This window comes from Giraffa tippelskirchi, chromosome 3 (genome assembly GCF_054371585.1).
Source record: "Giraffa tippelskirchi isolate mGirTip1 chromosome 3, T2T-mGirTip1v1.2.pri, whole genome shotgun sequence".
In the NCBI taxonomy this organism is placed as follows: domain Eukaryota; kingdom Metazoa; phylum Chordata; class Mammalia; order Artiodactyla; family Giraffidae; genus Giraffa; species Giraffa tippelskirchi.
In genome coordinates this window covers 90444048-90468614 of record NC_137277.1, presented here as the reverse complement: position 1 = coordinate 90468614, position 24567 = coordinate 90444048, and the positions used below count along the sequence as shown (strand labels likewise).

At 40.3% G+C, this 24567-nt stretch overlaps 1 protein-coding gene across 9 annotated transcripts in view; it reads left to right on the top strand.

Moving 5' to 3' along the window:
- The window catches only part of B3GALT1 (beta-1,3-galactosyltransferase 1), a 609729-nt gene that overhangs the window by 567002 nt on the left and 18160 nt on the right, over window positions 1-24567 (top strand). Inside the window, exon 3 of one of the 9 annotated variants that reach the window (XM_081582623.1) lies at window positions 19-124. The exons of 7 other annotated variants lie outside the window; for them this stretch is intronic. The gene's annotated coding sequence lies outside the window, so the exon portion shown is untranslated. Of the gene's footprint in view, window positions 1-15; window positions 125-24567 lie in introns of all 9 variants that reach the window. One more of the 9 variants, XM_081582627.1, reaches the window with a different exon arrangement.

Below are 24567 nucleotides of genomic sequence, written 5' to 3'. Positions count from 1 at the left end.
GGGCATATAACTCAGCAGCATGTCCTTGCCTGCCTTAGAGTTGGGTGTGATCAGATGATGAATTTCTCACAGTGGAAAACAAATGAAGTGACATGTTTCCTTTTGGGTCCAGAATTTTTAGGAGGTAGGTTGCTCCATGCTTGCCCTCCCCTCTTGACATCTGCATGAGAAAAGTCTGATGCCCTCAAGGATGGAGAGAGTCAGGGCTCCTAGATCACTAGGTAGAAAGCTGTCTGGCCAAACAGGAACAGCCTCACTAGGTTGAACAAGAAATAACCATCTATTGTGTTAAGGTTGGAAATTTAGAGTTTATTCGTTATAGCAGCTAGTTTGGACATACCTAATATAGTGTGCACACGTTTGTGCATATCTTTGTGACTCCCTCTATTTCAGAAGCCCCAAAATGACAGGACCAATAGCAACAACAAAAAAATCACCCTTCACTGGGAGTCTTATTTGGAAATGGAGCAGATGGTCATCAAAATGAAGAATGGAGGGTCTCTAAATCATTTCTAGTATTGGGAATGCCTTTTTCTCATTGGCAAGCAACCGACTAGAATTTTGAAAATAACCTTATAGGCAATTAATTTAGGGTACAGAATGAAAGGGATACCCAGTTAGTTTCCATATTAAAATGTGTCCTAGTTCATTACTCATTCAAATATTCATCATTCTTTCAATCAGCAAGTAGGTATTGGACATATTCTACACGCCAGGCAGTCCGATAACAGTACTGATCAATCACAGATCTAGTCCCAGCTCACTCCAAATATATACTCCACCTATCCAGCAAGTCATCAGATTACCAAAGGTGCATTCATCTTCTCACCCGGGTTTTCAGGTTCTTCATCTATAAAAGTAAATAATAATATTATCTACTTCACAATTGTGTTGTATTTTTAATTAGATAATGATTTAAATATAATGATTATAAAATTTTTAACACTGTGCTTCACACTTGAACTTGATCAGCACTCAATAAATCCTAGCTATTATTATTCTTATTAATTTAGATTAATTTCATAAGATTGTACAACAACAACAAAAAATCTACCTGAAAGAGACTATGTGGAATATAATTTCCCCTTTGTAGTGACTTCTGATATGAGAGTTGAGAGGTTGGGAATAATGCTCCACATTTTAAAAAAAAGAAACAGTATATGCAAAGGACCAGTGATATGAGGAAGCATTTTTTTGGGAAATGAGAAAGTAAGACTAGAGGAGTAGAGAGATCAAGGGGGAAAATGTGGCAGGATGAGACCATGCAGAGCCTTGGGACCGCCCCGTAGCCATGCTAAGACTTTGGCCTTCTTCCTAGTGTAAAAAGTCACTGAATGGTTTCAAACACATAGTGGCAAAGAATATGATCATCTGTGTTTTTTTAGAAACATCACTATGGCTGGAATGCATAGGTAGACCACTTGAAAAGTTACCATAGGAGAGTCAAGATAAGAAATACCCATATGTTGGGAATGGTGGTGGTAGTGGAGATGGAGAGAAGTCATAAAATATGAGAAATGTCTGAAGTGACATTGGCAGAACATGGTGATGATTAGGGATAGAAATGAGAAGAAGACAGCTGTTAACAATGGTTCCTGGTGTTCCAGGTAGCTACAAGCACATTTCATAGAAATAGGGAACCCTAAAAGAGAATCAGGGTTGCTAGGGCATGAATTTACCTTTGTCCATGCTGCATTCAGGTGCCTCCCAGATATCCAAGAAAATAGGTCAAATACACAGTTGGATATATTGGTCTGGAGCTCCATAGATACATCTGAGCTAGAGTGTGAATATAAAGGTTATTGGAATGAATAAAAGTTATTGGAATAGCAACTGAGACCAAGGACCGGAGAATTTGCTTAGAAAATGGGCAAAACTTAAACTGAGAAGAATAAAAGAGGGCCTGGGACCTAGCCTGAAGGAACTAGTTATCAAGTTAAGCAGAGATGTGTATGTATTAGAAGAGCATTATTAGGTATTGGCTTAAGTGATTGTGGAAGCTTTATAAGTCCAAAAATCTGATAGAGGAGGCCAGCAGGATGGAAACTCAAGAAAGAGTTGCAGTTTGAGTCTGAAAAATCAGACCCAGGATCAGTCAACAGTGCAGATGAAGTCCAAAAGCAGTGCTAGAGAATTCCCTCTGGCTTGAGGAAGATCAGCCTTTTATTCTATTCAGGACTTCACTGAATTGAATGAACCTCCCCCCACCCCCACCTCCCAACACCCCTGTTATGGCCAACATTCTGCTTCACTCAAAGTCCACTGATTTAAATGTAAATCACATCCAAATGCTCTCATGGGAACATCCAGAATAATGTTTCACCAAATATCTGGGCACCACAGTCCAGCCAAGTTGACCCATAAAATTAACCATCACAGGGATATACAAAGACAAGCAGAAATAGTGATTGATTCACAGGCTCTATACTAGCTGCTGGGAATACAATCTACATCATGATTTACAGTCTGAGCCCAGGGGCCAGACAGCTAGGTTTGAAACCTAACTTTGCCTTTTACTTACCCTGAGACCATAGGCAAATTACTCAATGATTCAGTGCCTCATCTTTAAAATGGGCACAGAATAACCCACCTTTGTTGATTGAAAAACTAGATCAGGTAACAAACATAAAGGGATTAAAAAAACTGACTGAACATGGTGAGTGCTCGATAAACATTTGCTCTTGTGTTTAAGGCAGACCTGATCTTTTCCCTGCGAAGTGACAGAAAGCATCATGAGCAGACAACAATGTCAAGGAAGGCGATAGAAATACCTGACCTCATCTTAGATGAGGGCCTGATCTACAGTGGGAGGAGGCAGCAGTCCCCCTGCAGTGATTTCGGGAAATCTGGAACTTAACCATCCTTTTTCCTCCATGTGAAGATACCCGACATGTGAATGGCATGTGAACTTGTGAAATAAGCATCCCCTTCACTCTTTTCAGATAAGACTCTTAAGAACTTCCTGTTGAAATATAACTGTTACCTAAAGCACTACCAGTATCAGCCTCCATTAGCTTGAGGTAGATTCCTCCTCAGATAAACTACGCAGGGTCTAATGGGACGTTGCCTTCATTTGATTGAGCAGGACTGAGGAGGCTCCTGGAAGCTAGGAAGGAGCTGGGGAAATTGAAGATGGCAGATGGGAAGGCCAGGGGAGGGAAAGAACAAGGGGGAGGAGAAAGGACAGCAGGGCCCTTCTTGTTACTCACACCTGGGGTTCCCCTGCTGTTCACTCTCCTCCAGACCTTGTGCCTACTCGTGCCTACTCATGCCTGGGACCCTGAAGATATTTCCCAAATCCTTGATCTCCTTGCTTTAAATAAATATTAATTTTTTAAAAAAAATTAATAATTTTTGGCTGTTCTGGGTCTTCGTTGCTGTGCAGGCTTTCCTCTAGTTTCAGCAAGTGGAGGTTACTCTCTAGTTGCGGTGCACAGGCTTCTCATTGCAGTGGCTTCTTTATTGCAGAGCATGGGTTCTAGGGTGCATGGGCTTCAGGAGTTGTGGCTCCCGGGCTCTAGAGCACAGGTTCAATAGTTGTGGCTCACAGGCTTAGTCTCTGCACATAATGTAGGATCTTCCCAGATCAGGGATCGAACCTGTATCTCCTGCATTGGCAGGCAGATTCTTTACCACTGAGCCACCAGGGAAGCTCATAAATAAATATTAATTTTAAAGTTTGTGTTCTATTTTTTCTCTACTATGGTTCAGAGTAGTTTTCTAGAGACAGGCTGCCAGTAGAAGACAATATTCAGAGTACACCATAAATAATTTTTCTCTTGGGATACCCTTTTCATTTCTGCTTCTGAATGACAGTCTACCCCTTTTCTTTGCCTGACTCAGGGCGGTAGTTCAGGAAGTACAGTGCCCTTGACCTATACCAACTGGAGAAATGCTGACTGTGCATTTGCTCCTCTGTCTTTGTCCTGGGCTTGTGCAGAGGGTCTGTGCAGTAGCACTTGGATCCACTCTCTAACCTCTGTAGACATTGCTAAGTTGTTTGATGTATTATCCAGCTTGTAATTCAGTATCTAGGGCTTCCTTAATGGCTTATCAGTAAAGAATCTGCCTGCCAATGCAGTAGATTCAGTTCAATCCCTGGGTCAGGAAGGATCCACTGAAGAAGGAAATGATAACCCACTCCAGCGTTCTTGCCTGGAAAATCCCATGGACACAGGTACCTGATAGGCTACCGTCCATGGGGTTGCAAAGAGTTGGACATGACTGAGCAACTAAACAACAATTCAGTATTCACTGTGAGGTTGGCAATTGTTTTATTTTTCTTTTTAAATGAAATGCTGATAAAGATCTTGGACCATGACTAACTCAGAGCTAAACTCTATTATTTATTACCCTATGATTCCTTCTCTTTCAGTCCTGCAAGCTAAGGCATTAATTTAGGCGCTTCCTTTTACTTAAAGATGGGCACCCTGCGATTTCCCTCAAGATGGGCTTTTTTGAACATTCTTCATCTGGGCAGAGTTGCAGGTCCATCTGCATCTGGTTCGATTTCTCAGTCACGTGCCATGTTTAGAATGGCCTTGGGCACGCCTGGGAGTGGGTTGTCCCTCGACTCCCAGGCTCATGCTCTCTCCACTCTACCACTCTGCCCTCCAGGGCTCACAGCATGGTCTGCTCATGCCTGAAAACCAGTAAGGTTTCCCTTCAGGCCTCCCAAGCCCCAGGAAGAAGAACTGATAGGAAGGGCAGGAGCCAGTGTCCTTTGGCTTCTGATGGATGTCTTCCAGAACAACTCCCCAGGAAGCTGAGTCAGAGTTGAGGAAGAGGAGACCCAGGAGACACTGGGTACCTACACTTTAGCTCAGTGGCTATCACCTCTCTCTGCCCCTGTGGAGGTCTCTGAGTCCCAGACCCTCACAGAACCTTAAGGAAGCTGATTAGGAGATGCCCTGTCAGGAGTGAGGTGAAGGTGAGGAATGAGGCACTGGTCTGGTACTAAATGAGGCCCAGAGAAGGGATGTAGTTGAGGGATAGGGTGAGAGTCAGGGATGCCAGTAGCACACAGGAATATTGGTCAATAAAGCACACAGTTTTGTACTGTGGTCTACCAAGTGTCCTCCCCACCATAACAATCACACTTCACATTCAGAGGCACAACCCCCGGCCCCAGGGACACCAGTGTGATAAAATGCACAGAGGCCAAGGCTCAGACACCAGCACAGTTTGTACATCTTCCCCATGCCAGGTGCCTCACAGGTGATCTCATTTATTGCTCAAGGTGGTCCTTCAGGTAGGTGTTTGCTCATTCACCTGACAGTTGAGGAAACGAGGCTCCACAGAGTGAGGTACATGGAATAGCACAGATGACAACTTTGAGGAAGCAGGAAGTGAGACGGTTGATTTAGTCACAGTGTCGTGCTTCGACTCCTAAAGGCTGACACAGGGTCAGTGGAGAATCTGACAAGCTCCTCAGCCACTGTGATCCTGGACCAGGCCCTCTCAGTGCCCCCTGACCAGCTAGCTGGATTGGCCTCGAAGGTACCTCAGTGAGAGTGAAGAGCAACAGGAAGCAGGCAACGCCTACCCACCCACCCATACCCAGAGCGGGGCTAAGGAGCAGGGAGCCAGGCTTGTGCTATGCAAATAACACTCGCCCTGCCCTCTCTCTGGCCACAGACCTGACCCTTCCTCTTCTCTGCAGGGCTGCTGTGCAGGAGTTGGCTTTCCTGATGCTGTGTTTGTTAATGGCTCTGGATGCACTATAACCAGAGTCCTTCTCAAGCTGTGCCTTAGCCACTGAGCAGACTGGAATGGAAATCAGGAAATTACACAATCCCTAGGTTAAAAAATAAGGAAAAAAAAAGAAGTCCCCAAGGGTGGAAGCTGGGTTAGGACTGGCCACATCACAAGGTTGCCCCATCCTGAGACTGTGACAGTTATTCCCCGTGGATTTCACTGAGCCCTGGAGAGACAGCACACAGGGATTCCTGAGGACAGAAAAGACTTCTCCAGGCAGCAAAGGTGTCACAGCCTAGAGTGGATGCTCCTTCCCCTGCCCTCCGAGCGTAGCTTACTCTTAACTCTCTGCTACATTTATGATGAAGAACTTCTTTCCCAGTCACCTCAATACTTATTTTCTGTGTGCAAGGCCCCCTGCTTTCTCACAGCCTGTGACATGTCCAGCATACCTCTGGCTCCCTGACGTCCAGCCCAGAGCCAAAAAGTACTCCTCTATAGATGTTAGACAAATAAATTAGCATAAACCGTTTACTTCCAGGATTTGGGGAAGGCCCTATAACATGAAATGGTCAACAAATCCTCCTTCACCAATAAAAGCTATCTGAGATCCAACAAATCGCTTTTCATGTCTTTCCTAATAGTACAAAATATCCCTTGGACCCTAGTGAAATAAGTCTAGCACATGACAAACTGCCTTATAAATTAATGAACACCACCCTGTAAACCAGGTGGTCTATAGGCATTGGAAATGGCCAGAAATATGATAGGCAGTGGTCATATGGTTGATGTGAAAGCCACCGTAATGGTTCCTGATATATTTCCTATTACAGTCCACACAGGAGATGAATCTCTCATGCATCACATACTCCCAACAAGATAGTCCAGCCACATCTCTTTCTTCTTTTTTTTAAAAAAAAAAACTTTCTATTTTGTATTGGGGTGTAGCTGATTAACTGCACAACATAACTGTTGTGATGATTTTAGGTGAACTGAAAAGGGACTCAGCCATACATATACACGTATCCGTTCTCCCTCAGACTCCACTCCCATCCAGGCCCACACCCCTTGCAGGAAAGTAAATCAGACGGCAAGTGAGTAAAATCAATATTTTTGTAAGAATACATTTGAACCTGCTCCAATTTGAAAAGTGGAACCCCAGTAATGGGGAGCCTTCATTGAGTGCTTACTGCATGCTAATTTCTGTGCCATGAGCTTTGCATACATGATCTTAATTGAGCTAGGAACAACCCTGCACAGTGAGTTCTAGAGAATCTTCATCTTGCAGATTACAAAACAAACTCTGGAGGTTATACAGTGTTTCCAAGACTAATACATGGCTAGGACTGAAATCCACGTCTTTACATTTACACTTGCCTGTCTCCAAAATCATCATCCTCAAATTTCAGCACCTGGTGACTATTATTATAAATTTCCTGTGACATCCCTCGCAAACGACTGCCACAATCTTTATATGATGACATGAAGAACCTTTTTACCAAGAATACAATGCTGCTTCTATCAAAACTGAATTTTGCTCCCTGGGTTGAACTCAATTCAATTATTGGAGTCAGTTTGTATCTTAAATATCAGCAAGATAATAACCATCTTTTACTGAGTCTCTTATTTTGTTCAGTTCATTCGCTCAGTCATGTTAAACTTTGAAACCCCATGGACTGCAGCACACCAGGCTTCCCTGTCCATCACCAGCTCCTGGAGTTTACTGAAACTCATGTCTGTATAGTTGGTGATGCCATCCAGCCGTCTCATCCTGTCGTCCCCTTCTCCTCCTGCTTCAATCTTTCTCAGCATCAAGGTCTTTTCCAATGACTCAGTTCTTCACATCAGGTGGCCTCAGTATTGGACTTACAGCTTCAGCATCAGTCCTTCCTATGAATATTCAGGGCTGACTTCCTTTAGGGTGGACTGATTGGATCTTCTTGCAGTCCAAGGGATTCTCAAAAGTCTTCTCCAACACCACAGTTCAAAAGCATCAATTCTTCAGCACTCAACTTTCTTTAGAGTCCAACTCTCACATCCATACGTGACTACTGGAAAAACCATAGCTTTGATTAGACGGACCTTTGTCAGCAAAGTAATGTCTCTGCTTTTTAATATGTTGTCTAGATTTGTCATAGCTTTTCTTCCAAGGAGCAAGCGTCTTTTAATTTCATGGCTGGAGTCACCATCTGCAGTGATTTTGGAGCCCCAAAAAATAAAGTCTGACACTGTTTCCACTGTTTCCCCATCTATTTGCCATGAAGTGATGGGACCAGATGCCATGATCTTTGTTTTCTGAATATTGAGTTTTAAGTCAACTTTTTCACTGTCCTCTTTCACTTTCATCAAGAGGCTCTTTAGTTCTTCTTCACTTTCTGCCATAAGGGTGGTGTCATCTGCATATCTGAGGTTATTGATATTTCTCCTGGTAATCTTGATTCCAGCTCACGCTTCATCCAGCCCTGCATTTCTTATGATGTACTCTGCGTATAAGTTAAATAATCAGGGTGACAGTATACAGCCTTGATGTACTCCTTTCCCAATTTGGAACCAGTCTGTTGTTTCATATTCTAGCTGTTGCTTCTTGACCTGCATACAGATTTCTCAGGAGGCAGGTAAGGTGGTCTGGTATTCCCATCTCTTTCAGAATTTTCCACAGTTTGTTGTGATCCATACAGTCAAAGGCTTTGGCGTAATCAATAAAGCGGAAGTAGATGTTTTTCTGGAACTCTGTTGCTTTTTCAATGATCCAATGGATGTTGACAATTTGATCTCTGGTTTCCTCTGCCTTTTCTAAATCCAGCTTGAACATCTGGAAGTTTATGGTTCACGAACTGTTGAAACCTGGCTTGGAGAATTTTAAGCATTACTTTGCTAGCGTATGAGATGAGTACAATTGTCCAGTAGTTTGAGCATTCTTTGGCATTGCCTTTCTTTGGGATTGGAATGAAAACGGACCTTTTCCAGTCCTGTGGCCACTGCTGAGTTTTCCAAATTTGCTGGCGTATTGAGTGCAGCACTTTCACAGCATCATCTTTGAGGATTTGAAATAGCTCAACTGGAATTCCATCACCTCCACTAGCTTTGTTCATAGTGATGCTTCATAAGGCCCACTTGACTTTGCATTCCAGGATGTCTGGCTCTAGGTGAGTGATCATACTATCGTGGTTATCTGGGTCATGAAGATCTTTTTTATATAGTTCTTCTGTGTATTCTTGCCACCTCTTCTTAGTATCTTCTGCTTCTGTAGCTTCAGGTGGTTTCTTTAAGAGCTGCTCTGGTTCTTTAATCTTGCCTCAGGTGATCTCCTGATGAGCTTCTTTAGATTATCAAATTGTAATCTTCTCTGGAATGCTAACATCTTCCATTTGTTGCGGATTTTATGTGTATCTCTTGAGGTGGAGTTGGTGATGGACAGGGAGGCCTGGCATGCTGCAGTCCATAGGGTCTCAAAGAGCCAGACATGACTGAGCGACTGAACTGAACTGAACTTGAGGTGGAACCAGGACCCTGTCCCAAGGCTGCACTATTGTTTCTTGGCTGCTCCTCCCTTGTCTCAGCATCCTGTCCCTTCTCTGATTAACAGCAGTTCTTTAAATCTTTCCTTTGGGATTAATGGAAGGTCATGGAGGCTGTAGTCTATTCCCTACAGACAAGAAATAGTGGGTGTGGAGAGCAGAAAAGCCTCTGTGGCCAGGAGCCCCACAGGGTCCTGCTTGGTTTCAGGAGGAAGGTACGAGAACAGGACAGAAAATGTTGGCAAGAGGATCCCTAGGAGGGAAAATGTTCCAAAGGTGGGTATAAATCCCCAGAAGAAGAGAGGAGAGTGGGGTGAGAGGTGAGCTGGGAGACAGCACAGTGAGGGTAGGGCAGCCATCATTCCGGTGAGAAAATGAAGGAGGCAGAAGAAGGGGCTGCAAGCACCACAGAGTCTTTGGGGAGGCGAGAAAAAGGGAAAGAAATCTCTGGAGAGCACTGACAATTTTTTTTTTAAAGGAGAAAGAGAAGAAGCAGCTTTTCCCAGCCCAGAGCTGACATGTGTGTGGGAGTCCTATTGACAGACAATCAGATCATTTCCCTGTCACTCTCACCAGTCACCACCTGTTTCTGGGAATCATGCCCCAGGGAGATGCCTTCAAGGACTCAGAAAAGTAAATTCTCTGGAGCCCTCCCTCCTTGAGCTGCCTCCTGAATGTTGAGCCTTACTAAGAAACTTAATGAGACCTTTTCACGCACCAGGGAGCAGGGGTCAGTAGTGGGCAGGCTGTTGAGCAAACATTCCGTTGTCCGGATTTGAATAAGGAAAGATATTTAGCTGGAATGAGATGGAATAGGGATCAGTTCATGCTTAAAAAACATAAAAGTGTTGGTCAGAGAGGAAACTCAGGGACACATTCAAGTTTTTCCTATCTATCAGTGAAATGTTATCACTGAGGAGTTTGTACGTTCTTTTATTTCAAACTCGCCCACACTGTAAAAGCATCAGTAACAAGGTAGTGCATTGTTCTACACACAGTATTTGAAGATGATGCTACCAGTGGTGATTCTGCTGGATGACTATGAAATCAGTTGAAAAGAAGAATGGATGACTGGCAATCTCCTGTGTTGCACAAAAAATTGATTTCAAACTGTAGCTGTTTGAAAATAAACACTACCAAAACCAAGAGACTGATATAAAAATAAACAAGGGCTTCTTAATCTGTATTTTCACAAACAACTGATTTATAATCACTTTGACTTTAAACTCACAAATCAAAAAGATCAGCCAGTTTGATTAAAAACACGTGCACAGTCCAGTTGATTGACTGACTGAACTATATGCTTGAAGAAGCAGTGGTGTGATGCTAAGAGAAGTAGCTTGGTAGTCAGGCAGCCTGGGCTCTTGTTTGGGCTCCATTTCACATCCCTTGTAAGAACCTGGGTGACCTCTGAGCCCCAGGACACTGTACCTACATCCTGGATTCTGGTGATAATCAAATGAGGTAACATAGGTAGAAATAATTTTGTACACTGGGAAGTTCTCTCCAAAATTCCATCATTACTATCAATAACTGTTACATAATCCCAAAGCCACATATTCATCAATCCTTTGAAATGCTGCTGCTATATTTGATACACTTACTCAGAGAAACTTTCTCATGTTTGGCAACTTCTGTCCCTCTCCTGTCTGAAGTCTGAATCCTCCTTCCTACCAGTGCCCTCTGTTACCAATTTAATGCAGCACCATTGAAGATAATCTGCCCAACTACTGTTGCAGTTAATAGAAATTCTCCTTTCAGTGTGGTGCATCTGCTGTGACATCTGTTTAAAACCCATGGAGAGAATTCAGTGTTCACAAGCAAACTGAGTAATTACTGTGTAATTACACTATAAATTGTGCAGTCAATGATTTGCTCTCAAAATTCATCTTTCGGACATACTATGACAGCCACTTGAGTTCTAAGATGTACAGATCTGTGCTTAAAATGGTCAACATAAGGATGTGAGCTAAACACCTGTGGCCAAAAAATGAGAGGATTATCTCTAGAAAAGAGAGAGTGTTAGAGAAGAAAGAAAATGAAAGTGTGGAAAGGAGATGTTAATAGAGTGAGAAAGAAAGGCGAAGGATATTTTGAAGATTATCTAAGTCTTTCTCAGTTATTTCATAAAACCTGTGAAATTGCTAAGCCTTGCTGGCAGGAGAAAACACAAGAGGAGAGGTCAGGGATGCAGGATTCCACCTGCTTCATGAAGAGCCCATTACTAGTGATAGCTATTTGGACTTGGGGAAACTGTACCATATGTAGACAGTAGAGAATTAATGACTTAAGAGATCATATCTAATAGTTCTTGATAACTACCAGCTTTACAGTGGCTAAAAACTGAGACCTAACACTTTGCTGAATGGTTATAAAACATAGATCTATACTTCCTCTAAGTCTGTTTTTTAAAAGCCAATCAACAAATATTTATTATCCAAATGTTATATGGAATATAAAATATGTATTAGACTACATGCTTGAAGCAACCTAGAATATAAATAAACAAGGCAGCAGCGTGGCATAGTGGAAGAAATGCTAGCTTGAGATCCTTCCTGACTTGAGTTTGAATCATGAGCTGTGGGACTGAGCCATATGAAGCTGCTGATGTCCAATCATTTTTAAGCTACATATCTGGCATTTTCATACGATTCAACCAAAAGCAATTAGAAATGCCTCTTAAATGTTTGAGAATTAGAAAAAATGTTTATGAAATATTTATAATGTTTGTATAAATGTTTAGAGTTTGTTTATGGTAGAAGGGATACAGAAGCATGTTACCCTTGGTCACCAAGGGTACTAAACATCATTACTGTATAGTGGAAATAGGACAGACGAGTTAAGACAGTGTTGCAAAAGTCAGAGCTATAAAAGTCTCCCTTTTGACCACTGTATGTTTAAAAGTACAAGTCTCACTAAATATTTAATGAAAGGAATTTTGTAAAAATGAGAGGATTCATTTGTTAAAATAAAGGCATTTGCTACTACATAAACACACAAACACACACACACATGCTAAGTCACTTCACTCGTGTCCGACTCTTTGTGGCCCTATGGACTATAGCCTGCCAGGCTCCTCTGTCTATGGGATTGTCCAGGCAAGAATACTGCAGTGGGTATATCTGATCTCTAAAACCAAAATTCTATGCCAAATGCCCACTGCAAAAAACAGTCTATTAGAATCAGTTATTCTGTAATTATATTAACATCAAGTGGTTCCATTTTAACAGCACAACACTTTCTGAATGTGTATACTTCAGTTTTCAAAAGGTAAGTCCCATTTCAGGATGGGATGCAATTTTACAAAATAAAGTAAAAAACCAAAATGCACACCAAACACCCAGTTGCACTAATGACGGTTTTGTTCCTTTCCTTTGGGTCGGAGCAGCAGAGCACTCACGGCATCAGAGACAGCAGCAGGAAACAGCTAGCAGCCTTAGTCAGTTTGCTAAGTAGAGACAGGAAGCAAGTTCAGTGGAGCAGAAAGGTCCCTGCCTCTGTGGAATTGATGGAGAGGAGGAATGTGATTAGTTTCTTAAAGGGCAAACAGAGGGGTGATGGGTAATTTCACCTCCCCTCACTAAGCATGCCTGTCTATCTGAGATGAATCAACACCTTAGATTACACATTATGCAAATGACAGTGGAAGTTTGGCACCTAATGGTCTCCTGCCAGAGTTTAGATGCATTCCCACTGTTATCTGAGAAAAGTGAAAATAAACATGCCCCCCTTCCCCTCCTTGGCTTCTTTGTCCTTGTGAAGTACAGCTTTCTCCAAGCCCGCAGCTCAGAGCCTAAGCTGTATGGCAGTGGCCATCTCTCCTTGCAAGGTGGTGAGCTCAAAACTCCCAGACTCGGAAATTAATTTCACAAAAACAAGAACAGAGGTGCCAGTGACTGTTGTAGATCATACAGAGAAGCTCTTAAGGAAATCCAGGTCCTTAAATTATGCAGGTTTGATCCCTGGGTCGGGAAGCTCCCCTGGAGAAGGAAAGGGCAATCCACTCCAGTGGAGAATCCCATGGACAGAGGCACCTGGTGGGCTATAGTCCATGGGGTTGCAAAGAGTTGTACATGACTGAGAGTGTGCACGTGCACACACACACACACACACACACACACACACACACACACACACACACACACACACACAAACTACATTTAAGAAAGATACTGCAGATATTTCAGTGCCAATGAGTCAGAAGAAAACTGCTACCCAAAAGGAGCTATTTCCTGATTTGCTCATGGAAAAGTAATTCTGGGCAATAATGGAACAACAATGTGTGATGTAAGCTCTTCTTTCTCCCCACCATTGAAAAGACCATGTCTTAATCTGGGGAAAGGAAAGCTGACAGTTACTGATTTACCCTCACATAAGTACTCTAAAAGAGAATTGATATGACTCTCCCACAACACCGCACACCCCCTCACCCAAGTCCTGGTGTAAAACTGTAAGACAGGTGCTGGAATTATAGAAACAGCTAGTCTGTACATGAAATATGACATCTTTAAATGAACATGATCAGATTTTAGTACAAATTCCCAAGGGATTCTGGAAGTTCTTCCTGGAGTTCCTAAGATATATTCATATCTAATATGTGATTTATCCCTTGGGTAGATGATTGTCTTAAATCATCTTTTAAGACTACTTCCAGCATTGAAATTTAGACTATAAGGATGAAATTAGAATTTTTAACAAAACAAGTTCAGTGTTGGACTTCTGTATCAGTGAAGAGCTGAACTCTATTGTAGAGTGGATTATTAACTAAAATGAGAACTTTGCCAGACAAATTAGGGTGTGCTGGGCTGGTCACCATTTCAAAAATACCCTCTAATACAGGTCAGAACTGAAAAAAAAAGAGGGGGTGGGAATCAGTTCAGGGCAATGGTGTTCTTGTGGTCATAGGATCAACCGTTATAACTTCTCAGACTACAAGAAGCCGCCATTTTGTATAATGACTTAGTGTAACGATCTTTCATATAAACACTTGTGCCCACAGTGGAAAACTTAAAGTCAATAAATAGATACCACTCAGGTGAAGCCTAGATTTTTTTCTCTAGAGAGATTCAGCCCTGTCTGAATAATGATGTTATCTTCTTAGTGAACATCCTTTGTAAGTGCATAAGGCAGGAAGACAGAAAAAGACGAACTTACCCTGACTTGTCCATCCTTGAAAGGCATAATGTGGTCTCTTTTCTAGAAAATGAGAAGGCTCTTGATAAAAACAGAGACCTGAGTTCTAGTTGTAGATACCCTCGGTTCTTTTACTTGAGTCACAGTGGTTCGTCTCTCTACAGACTTTCTCCCTGTAAAATGTAGTGATGAAGTGACTAAACATTGAAATCTTTTTTTATGCAAGAAACTCTGCCACTGCCTAAATTCTGTCATTTATTTACCAAGAATATCAACTTGATATATCAATACATTTGAGCCTTGAGCAACAAGGGTTTGAACTGTATGGGTTCACTTACATGTGGGTGTTTTTCGGTAAATATAGTGTATTTTCATTTTACAGATCTTTAACTGTGTAGAAAAGTTTGTGTTCAATTAGAGATCATTATATTTGAAATCACAAGCACTAGGGTTTGAATCCTGATTCATTGAATCCAATTGTTTTTAACATTTCCTTTGTTTCTGAGGCAGAGGTAGCAATACATGGATTTTGGATTTTACCCGAGGGTTAGCATCCCTCACCCTTGAATTTTTCAAGGGTCAACTTTATACCTTTGTGATACTCAGAACCTCCTTGAACAGCTTTTTTGAAAAGCGTTTCAAAAATTACTGCAGAGCAATGTCCTCTATCCAGGGTTAGAACACAATATGGATCCACTCAAGGTCTTCACCCTTAAGACAAGGTTGACTTTTGTGATTCATTCATATCTGACATTTGATAGTGATAAGTCACGTTGGTATCTGGAGACCACAATTTGAGACAGTGTCTTTTTATGCCTTTAGGATTAGAAAGACAATGGGATTAAACTTCCAGTTTGGCAAATTCTCCAGAGACCCTGCATTTATAGGATTACCCTTTCACATTCTCCAGTTAGCAAATGTGGCCACAGTGGCATTACCACACTTGCCAAGCAGTTTCTGCAAAATGTACAAATAAAATATATCAGGCATCTAATGAGGACTAAAGGCCCATTCCACCCTCCCCCTTTTCCTCACACTGTGTGAGAAGCTATACTGGGCTTGATTTTTAGCCAGCAGCCACTGAAGCCCTGGTCCTAATTAAGAGAGTAAAATGCCCCTGACAAAGATATAAGAAATCCAGATGTCTACAGTGAGTACAGATCTTGAGATTCTGTATTTGCTGCCAAGAGAATATCTCAGGGAGAAAGAAAAACATGGGAATCCACAGGAAATAAGGATGAACAGCTAATGTATTTAAGTAATTTTCCTTAACCTAATATGTTTCCTTTAAAATATAGCTTTTTTTTTCTTTGCTTGTTTTTGCTTAATTAAACACCAGAAAGTATTAACTTGATTTGGTCTAGGTTTTTAAACACTTGAATAGAATGTGGTTTGTTGTACATGTTAAAGAAGCTGGAAAAAAAAAACAAAACCCAAATTAATTAAGATGTATTACCTGTACTAGGCTATCTAAAGATACGTAATATTTCAAAAGTTATTTTGTACAGAGAATAACAGTGACTTGTTTTCTCACATCTTCTGTCAGACAATGAAAGCTAAGAGTTAAAACAAATAAAACAAGAATGCTTGAGCTCTCTTCAGTTCCTTTGATTTAAGCCGAGGTTGAAAGCTTCAGCAAGAAGCAGCAAGCAAAATATTTCAGCGACTCATGCTGATGACCCACAAGTAAAGTTTCACTGCTGATGCCATGTGATTCCACTTTGTTGTTGTTGTTTTGTCAGTAAGTCATGTCTGACTCTTCTGCCACCCCATGGGCTAGAGACCACCAGGCTCCTCTGTCCATGGATTTTCCAGGCAAGAATACTGCAGTAGGTTACCATTTCCTTCTCCAGAGGATCTTCCCGACCCAAGGATCAAACCCACATCTCCTGCATTGGCAGGTGGATTCTTTACCACTGAGCCCCCTGGGAAGCCCCCTGGGAAGCCCCTTGTGACTCCACTAGGTCTTCCCTATATCCATCTATACTGAACAATGCATCTCCACATCTCATACATACTTTTACACCATTCATTTCATTGCTTACAACACTATATTGAAATAGTGGCTACTCTCTAGACTTCATTTTCTTAGAGGACAGTATGTTATTAGTGCTTTCTCCCCCAGAATTAGCGCAGCACCCACACATAAAAGAGACAATAATAACATCCTTAGTGATAATAAATTCTATTAAAATATTTAAATATATTTGTAATTTTCTCTCAATATTAAAACTAATAATAGTATCTGTTAAGCACTTCTGTGTGCCAAGACAGATAGAGTGTTTTCCTGATGTTTATTTCATTTAATTTTCATGAATCTGATGTCGATACACTTTTCGTATATTCCAGCTGAAGAAATGTTTTCAGAATGGTGATACAGCTAGTAAATAGCAGAATTTGAACTCAAATTATCTGACTATATGATCTGTAGTTTTAGCATTTCACAATACTGCCTCCTGGGACAAATCCCTTAACAAATGTTTTTCAGAATTACTGGCAAAATCCCAAATCCTGGGAATTAAAAACTAAAAGTGTGTTGCTGCATTTTTCATCAACATTTGACTTGTAGAGAGAGCCAAGGTTTTTCTAGTCCAATTTGACCTCCTTTATATGAAAGATTACTTCAAGGTGCTTCTTAGAGAAAATAGGATGAAAGGCAGTCAGGATCTTATCCTCCCAAAATAACAAGCATAGAATAAGAGTTCCATTTAGACCAGTGAAATTCAGTTCACCAGGCTCCCTCATGGCATCCCTGACAAGAACTTATACAGTCAATCTACAGATACGAATTCTTGGTGAAAGTCGCTCAGTCGTGTCCGACTCTTTGCAACCCCATGGACTATACAGTCCATCGAATTCTCCAGACCAGAATACTGGAGTGGGTAGCCTTTCCCTTCTCCAGGGGATCTTCCCAACCTAGGGATCGAGCCCAGGTCTCCCACACTTGACAGTTAATTCAAATCACTATTGGAGATGGCTTACTGAACAGACTACTGGGATATAATGATTTTGGCCTTTGAATAATTGTTTCTATGATACTGAAGGTATTATCTATAGTATAAGTGATGTGGGCATTCATTCCAGATCAAGCTCTGTGGTAAGTAACCTTGGAAGACTTCAAACAAAACAGGGGAAACTGTCTCATGCTACCATCGTAAAGACCCCTAGATCCATACAGTTCTCATCCCAAGAGCCACAAGAATTGACTTAGTGCTTCTCTGTGAGTTTGACCCAGAAACTGCTTGTATTGTTCCTCTGAAATATTAGTGGCCCGGGAATAAGTTGTAATTGAAGATTGATGAGCCAGGTTGGGAAGTTATAACCATCAATAGCACCATGAGTATGATTTCAGGGGCTCCAGGTGACAGATCATCGTCAGTGCCTCATTCTCTGACATGGCAATTAAGACATGTGAAGTTTCTAGGACAAGGCTTTAAAGAACTGAGAACACTGTCATCTGTTCTGATATTCACATCACTGCAATTTCTGTGAATGCTGACAGAGTGAACTAGGGAAGAACAGGAAGCCTGTTAAGACTAAACATCCAACAGCAGAAAGGTGATTACATAAATGAAATATGGCAGTCATTGAAAATGAAGTGGTGTGAGAGCAGGTAATAGCATGCAAAAGTGTTGCTGCTGCTTGCTAAGTGGAGAAAAGCATATGAAAATGTCCACATAACATGTTTCTATATTTATAAATGAAAATATATAAAATGCAAATAAAGAAAAGATCTACATCTGCTTGTCAACAGTGCTTCATATCTGCTTGATTGTATTATGGATGAGTTTCATTTTCTTCTTTTTGTTTAGTTTGATCCTCTAAATTTTCTATCTTGAGTACGCATCCTTTTTTTTTGCTTCTGAAAACAAAAGCTTTCTCCAAAGCAAAAAAGCCTTAAAATACACTGTTATAAAGAGAAAAGCAAAGAAAATTAAGAGTAATAAGGCATTAGGCTAACAAGAATTTTTTTTGAAAAATGGAAATTCTAATAGGATTATGTTCACCCCATAAAGTAACCAAAAGGCTGTGACCAGTCTGCCTTTTTATAGATAACTTTTTTTCCTAAGAAACAAGAAATACTGTATCAAAAAGTGGTGATAGACAGTTACCATGCCAAAAAGGAAGTCATGGAGCATCTTAACTGTCCAGTAGACCGTAGCCTCCCTAACTGTGCCAAGAAGCTCCTAGTAATAACAGAATTCAATGAGTCATGTTATATCTCTGTATTGAGATTCCCAAAGAAATAGATCGTAGTAAAGGCCCTGAGCCGTCCTGCAGTGAATCAATCTGAATAACATCTAACGCAGTGTTTCCCACCCTTTAGCATCACACAACCCTAACAGTAAGATATTGGAATAACTCTGGGTATACGACAGTACTTTGAAAAACCTCCTCCGTTTAGAAGAATGCATTACTCATACCAGGAATTTACTTATTCGATTAGCTCTCTGAGCCAAATGGAAAATAAATAATCTTGATTTCTAACAACCGCCACAGGAACCATGCCCTGGAGCTCCCCAGAGACCCAGAAACATTAACACTTCTCTGCTAGTTTTCTGGGACTGACATATGCCCAGGGAGCCAGGGAGCCCATTGTTGCTATTGTGCTTCATGCCTTGAAAAGTTTCCAATCATTAGAGGGTTATTCTTCACCCCATTCCTGTTGTTAGAGTGAAAATTATCCTCTTGAATCTGGCAACATATGGTCTCTATAAAGAATTTCCAAGCATGTTAAAATCAACCTAACAATAGCTCTGAAAATAATTTTTTGGAAGGGCAATTTTGTCAGTGTGATGATGTCAGCTCCAAACTTTTCAATGAATGTATTCTTATCAGTAGCTGGGATGCAACATGAGGTGAAGCATCTTGTTAGGGGATTTCATAGAAGAACACAGCACAGTAGCGATTGCAAATAATGACTGTGGCTATGGTAACCCAAGGAGAAAAGCACTATTTGCATCACTTTATCACTCCTTAGAGATCCAATTTACACGTGTTACTGCTGTAACTGGACAAGACAGATGTAATCACAAATGACCCACCACAACAGCAAGCCAGATAATTAAAAAAAAATCAGTTCAGAAAGACATTCCGGAAAGAATAATTCAAGGATTTGACAGTTGACAACTTGTGAAAAACTTTGAAAAATATTCACCCAGAAAAGCTGAAAATTCTTTGTTTCCTGAATTTCTCTTAATGCAGAGTTACTGTCTGTATATATTTTATTGTCACCTACAGAAACTTTATCTTTTATCCAGAAATTTAATCTACAATCATTATAGCTAAGCCACGAGTTCAAGAATTCAGTCAGAAGCAAAAATTTGCCTTGCATGGCATAATGAAAAGGTCTAGCATGGGAAAAGTTAACACTCAGACTACAAAGCACCTTCTGGTGTATCTTTACATATCACATAAATACTTGCTGTTGAATATGGTCCACCTCAGCAAAGGGCTCTTGTTGATGCTACTGTTGGATAATGGATTACTGTTTATGGCTGTCTAGAAGCCACTTACTCAGCAGTTATTTATTTATTAACTATAGTATTTCTTGCACTGTGCTATTATGCTTAGGCATAGTGATAGAGATAGACATAATAATGAGAGTAATAAAAATAGTGATAAAGCCAGATAAAATCTTTGCTCTTACAGAAGTTACAGTTTATCAAAGAGATGCAGTTAAAAACCAATCAAACTGGTCTTTGGATTGAGGGGTTTTTCCATATGAAACAGTCAACCTAAAATACAATCAACAGTGAAAGTAGGAAAGTATATTGAAGAGGAAGAAATGATAAAAGGTATGGTGGAGAAGAAATATACTCCTGAGCAATGACTTCCTCTGCATTCTTAATTTTAATTACACTCTATCATGAATCCAAATATGTGCCATACTGGAGAGCTCCCTGTTCTCCAAATAAACCAAACAATTTAACACCTTTGTTTTTTTGCAAGTGCTTTCATCTTATCATTGAATGCCTCTGCCCCACAACCAGTGTTTCTCCTATTGAGATTCCATTTAAAAAAATTTTAATCTAAGTAAAATGTTGTCTATTCCATTAATTTAACCCAGTCATCCTCATCAACAGTTAACTATTTCAGTTAAGGTAGCATAACTAATTATTTATTTCTTCTAGATTATAATTAATATAGCTATAGGCTCCTTAAAGGTAGGGAATTTTCATTTCAGTTTGTATATTTAATGTAACATTTATACATTTTAATCATGGAATTGTCAAATATAATGAATAAGTGCAAACAAAAATACAGTGATCCTTTTCAGTACGAAAAAAAGAAAGAAAAAAAAAGGACAGAAAATAAGTTGTCAGCACGTCTCCAGACTCAAGAGTAGACACATGTATGATGCTGTATATAATTATATAAGTAAAATGAACACATCACAAAAAAAGACCCAAATGAATTTTCAGCAATTTTTGACAGTATATTTTTGGAGTCCTGTTTTTAAATGAAGGCTGTGTAGTTTTGTGAATTGACCTTGGAGAAAGGGGCACAAGAGTTTCCCAAAGAAATAATCAGTTGTCATCCAGGATATTTTTTCCTAAGCAATATCACAATAAGAGGGCCAGGTGACATCTAGTCCACAAAGACACATGCTATACATTCTTAGACAGCATGGAGAGGGAAAATAGAGTTTTCAAGTATATTCCTTAATCCAAAAGGCTGCGCCTCACATGGGCAAAGCTCTGTAGCATTTTCAAGATGAATACAGCAGGGACTGATTTATTTTGTGGTGGTTGGTAGTTCTCTCCAGCAAAACGTGAGTGGCCAACAGTTAATAATAACAGAAATTAAAATGTATATGCCATTTTAAAGCTTGCCATGTACCTCACAACCATGTACCTCTAATAAAAATTAGATGATCATTATCTCATTTTATACTTAAAGAAGTTGAATGATGTCTGGATTTCTTAGTTACAGACAACAGAGTCCACTCTATCAGGTTAAAGAGAAAGGAACTCGTCAAAGAGTATTAGGTAGTTCATGGAATCTCTGGGAGGGCAAGACTCAGGTTTGGTTCCTAACCAGCCAGACAGCAGGGCCATGAATAACACTGTCCATACAGTGCCTGACAGTTATTTGGAGCTCTTTTAGGGGATGCATCAAGGCTTCCCCTTCCTCTGTCCACTCCTACGATGTTCACATTTGGAGGAAATTCCATTACAGTGATCCAGAAGAAACAACTTTGTCACTCCATGTGCTTTGCAGTCAATCCAAATAACTAGAGAGCAGTTGCCATCTTATGTTGCTCACTCCTGCATCTTTGTCTTGCCCAGAGGCTTCTGACTGGTGGAATTTAAGTCATATGCCTTTATCCTAGTTGTAAAGGGACCTGGGAAATGTAGTCTGGACTTCACCTTCTATTACAGATGTCCTATTTCCTGAAAGAAAAGCTACAGGGGGATTGGAATGGGAAATCAGTTAGCTAATCTACCAAATCTGCCATAAGTGGAGATTTGACTTGATTATAGTCATATAGCTAGTAAGTAATAGAGCTTCAGATGCCAGATCTTACACTCCACAAGATAAAAATGACTGCTTCATTATGGTAGAGATGAGTAAGTAGCTCATCTGGCCTTCAGAGCTTAATTAAAATATCCCTTAAGAGCAACTATTTCCTTTTGAGATTGAATTGCATGAGCTCTAAGCATCATTATTGGTTTAGTTTTCTAGATATCTAAATATTGTGAAGGGAGTAGCCTTCTAAATGGGAATGAGTCCTTCATCCTTTCTCCAGTTCTCATTAAAAAAATAATAACTACATATCTACATTATAAAATTAAGGATCTCAGGGCCAGAAAGACCCTTAAAGCCATGTTAAGATTTGTAGCAGCTCTGAGTCAGTTTTCCCTATTTCTCACTTTAGTCCGCGGATAATTTTTATATTATAGAAAATATGAAAACAAACTTTTAAAATCTGACTACCATGTAAAAAGTAAAATGCAGAATATACTGTATGGACCCCCACATGGCAGTTTAATAGACTTGTGTTTAAATCCAGGTTTAATCACTAGCTATAAGATGCTGGTGGAGCAAGTTGCTTAATCTCTTTGGGTCTTTTTCCTCTTCTATAAAACAGGAACAAGAATGCCCATTTCTTTTTTAAAAAAAAATATTCATTTATTTATGTGTGCCGTATCTTACTTGTGGCACATGGATCTTTAGTTGCAGCATGTGAACTCTTTGTTGTGGCAAGTGAAATCTAGTTTCCTGACCTACGAGTGAACCCAGGCTCCCTGCATTGGAAGCATGGAGTCTTAGCCACTGAAAATTGTTAGTAAGGTTTTATGTAAACTGTAGAGAATATGATAGATGTGAGTAGAGGTGGGGAAGCAATGATGTGACTTCTAAATACGTCAACTAGATGAACAAATAGTTATTTGTAAAGCACTTAATATAGTCCTAGAAAATACTAAGCAATGATTAAAAAGAAACTACTATTTAAAATATTATTTGAAAATAATTACTTAAAGTGATAATTTTGAGTTAACGAATCTTAATAACAATGTGCTCTGAGAATCTACCCACTCATGAAAATGATATTAGTTTTGACTGAAGAAACATAATGTTCAATGGCAAGTGAAATTTTTTTCCAAGACTATTTTCTCTCACAAATGACTGTTTCCAATTATACGTAAAGACCTTGCCTATATCCTACTTTTGTAAAACTTTCAAACTGTCTGATAGGTTTTCTAATTATATAATAAAGGAAAAGGAAAGCAAATAGCTTGACATCTCTTAGAAAAGTCACTGGTGCCATCTGTCAATAACTTACTGAAAAAATGACTATTAAAATGCAGTCCTTAAACAAAAAATAGCCTCAGAATTTCATGAAAAGTCACCTCTAATGGGCCAAGTGAAAACACGCTTTGAATAGGACTTTGCAACATTTTAACAGTTTCAGAAACAGCCTGACACATCAAATATAATGAAAAGTAAAACCTCTCATATATGTAGGTGGACAGGAAGCACAGAATCATTTTTTACTTTTTGTTGTCATTAGCAAAACCTATCCTAGCCTGTTGAGTTTGTCTGTGATGCAGACTTCCCCATTTAAGAACTTGGACTCGGACACTTGCATTCTGAAATAAATTGTCTTCAGTGGGGTAGGGGGAAGCAAAAGGCAGATGGAAAGCACATGTCTCCCTGCTTTGCTACAAATTGCCATTTATACCGTGTCTGAGAGAGACAACAGTTCTGAAACTGGGAAGACAGATAAAGTTGGTTCACCTTTCTGGTGAGAACACTCTTGGAAGGTTGACAGCAGAAGCCTTTTCTCAAAAGAATGAGCTCCCCATGCTGAGGAGACTAAAGGGAGGCCCAGGTTTGCAGACTGTAAAGAGCAGACAGAGGAGGGGTGCAGAGGAGAAAACACAGAGGACCACCAGAAAGCTGAGCAGAGAGAAGGAAGGAATGAACAAGAAGGAAGCCTAGACAAAAGCTCCAAGTAGAGAGGGACCAAGAGTGTCAAAAGCAGGTGAGAGCAGGGAGGGTGGCACAGGGCATGCCGATAAATTGCAAGAGTTAAATAGATGAGGAAATCGAGGAAAACAGGCAAGAGCACTCATTTAGGGGCTCTGGATATGAAATGAAGGAGAAAAATATACTGCTAATTTAATGTGATGTCGGAGAAGGTTTTGCTGTCGCTCTTGTCATTTTCCTAAGCAAAGGCAGATAAGCACTTCTGAAAACAAAAGAGGACCAGTGGGAATGGAGAGGCTGAAAACACTAAATCTGGAAGAGTCCTTCACCAAATGGGCTGAAAAAACATGAACTAGTGGCAGAATTTCTGATCACTGAGGATTAATGCAAATTTTTTTAAACACTATTTTTTTTTTTTAATTTGTCTGCACATGACATACAAGACCTTCTGTGTTACAACATGTGGGATCTAGTTCCCCAACCAGGGAACAAACCCAGGTCCCTGGCATTGGGAGCTCAAAGTCTTAGCTACTGGACCACCATGGAAGTCCCAGGATCATGCAGTTTTTAAACTAAGAGAGAGTTGTCCAGGGGATGGAGTAGGTTTCCAAAGAGATTTCATGGCAGCGCTACAGTTAGAATCTTTTCCTGTCGACTGTCAATCCTGTGCTTTGTCCAAGAGACAAACTGTCTCAGTCTCTTTGATAATGAGACCTTACCCCACAATATTTAAAGGCACAGGAGTCAGAAGAAAGATGACAGGCAACAGTGGGAGATTTAT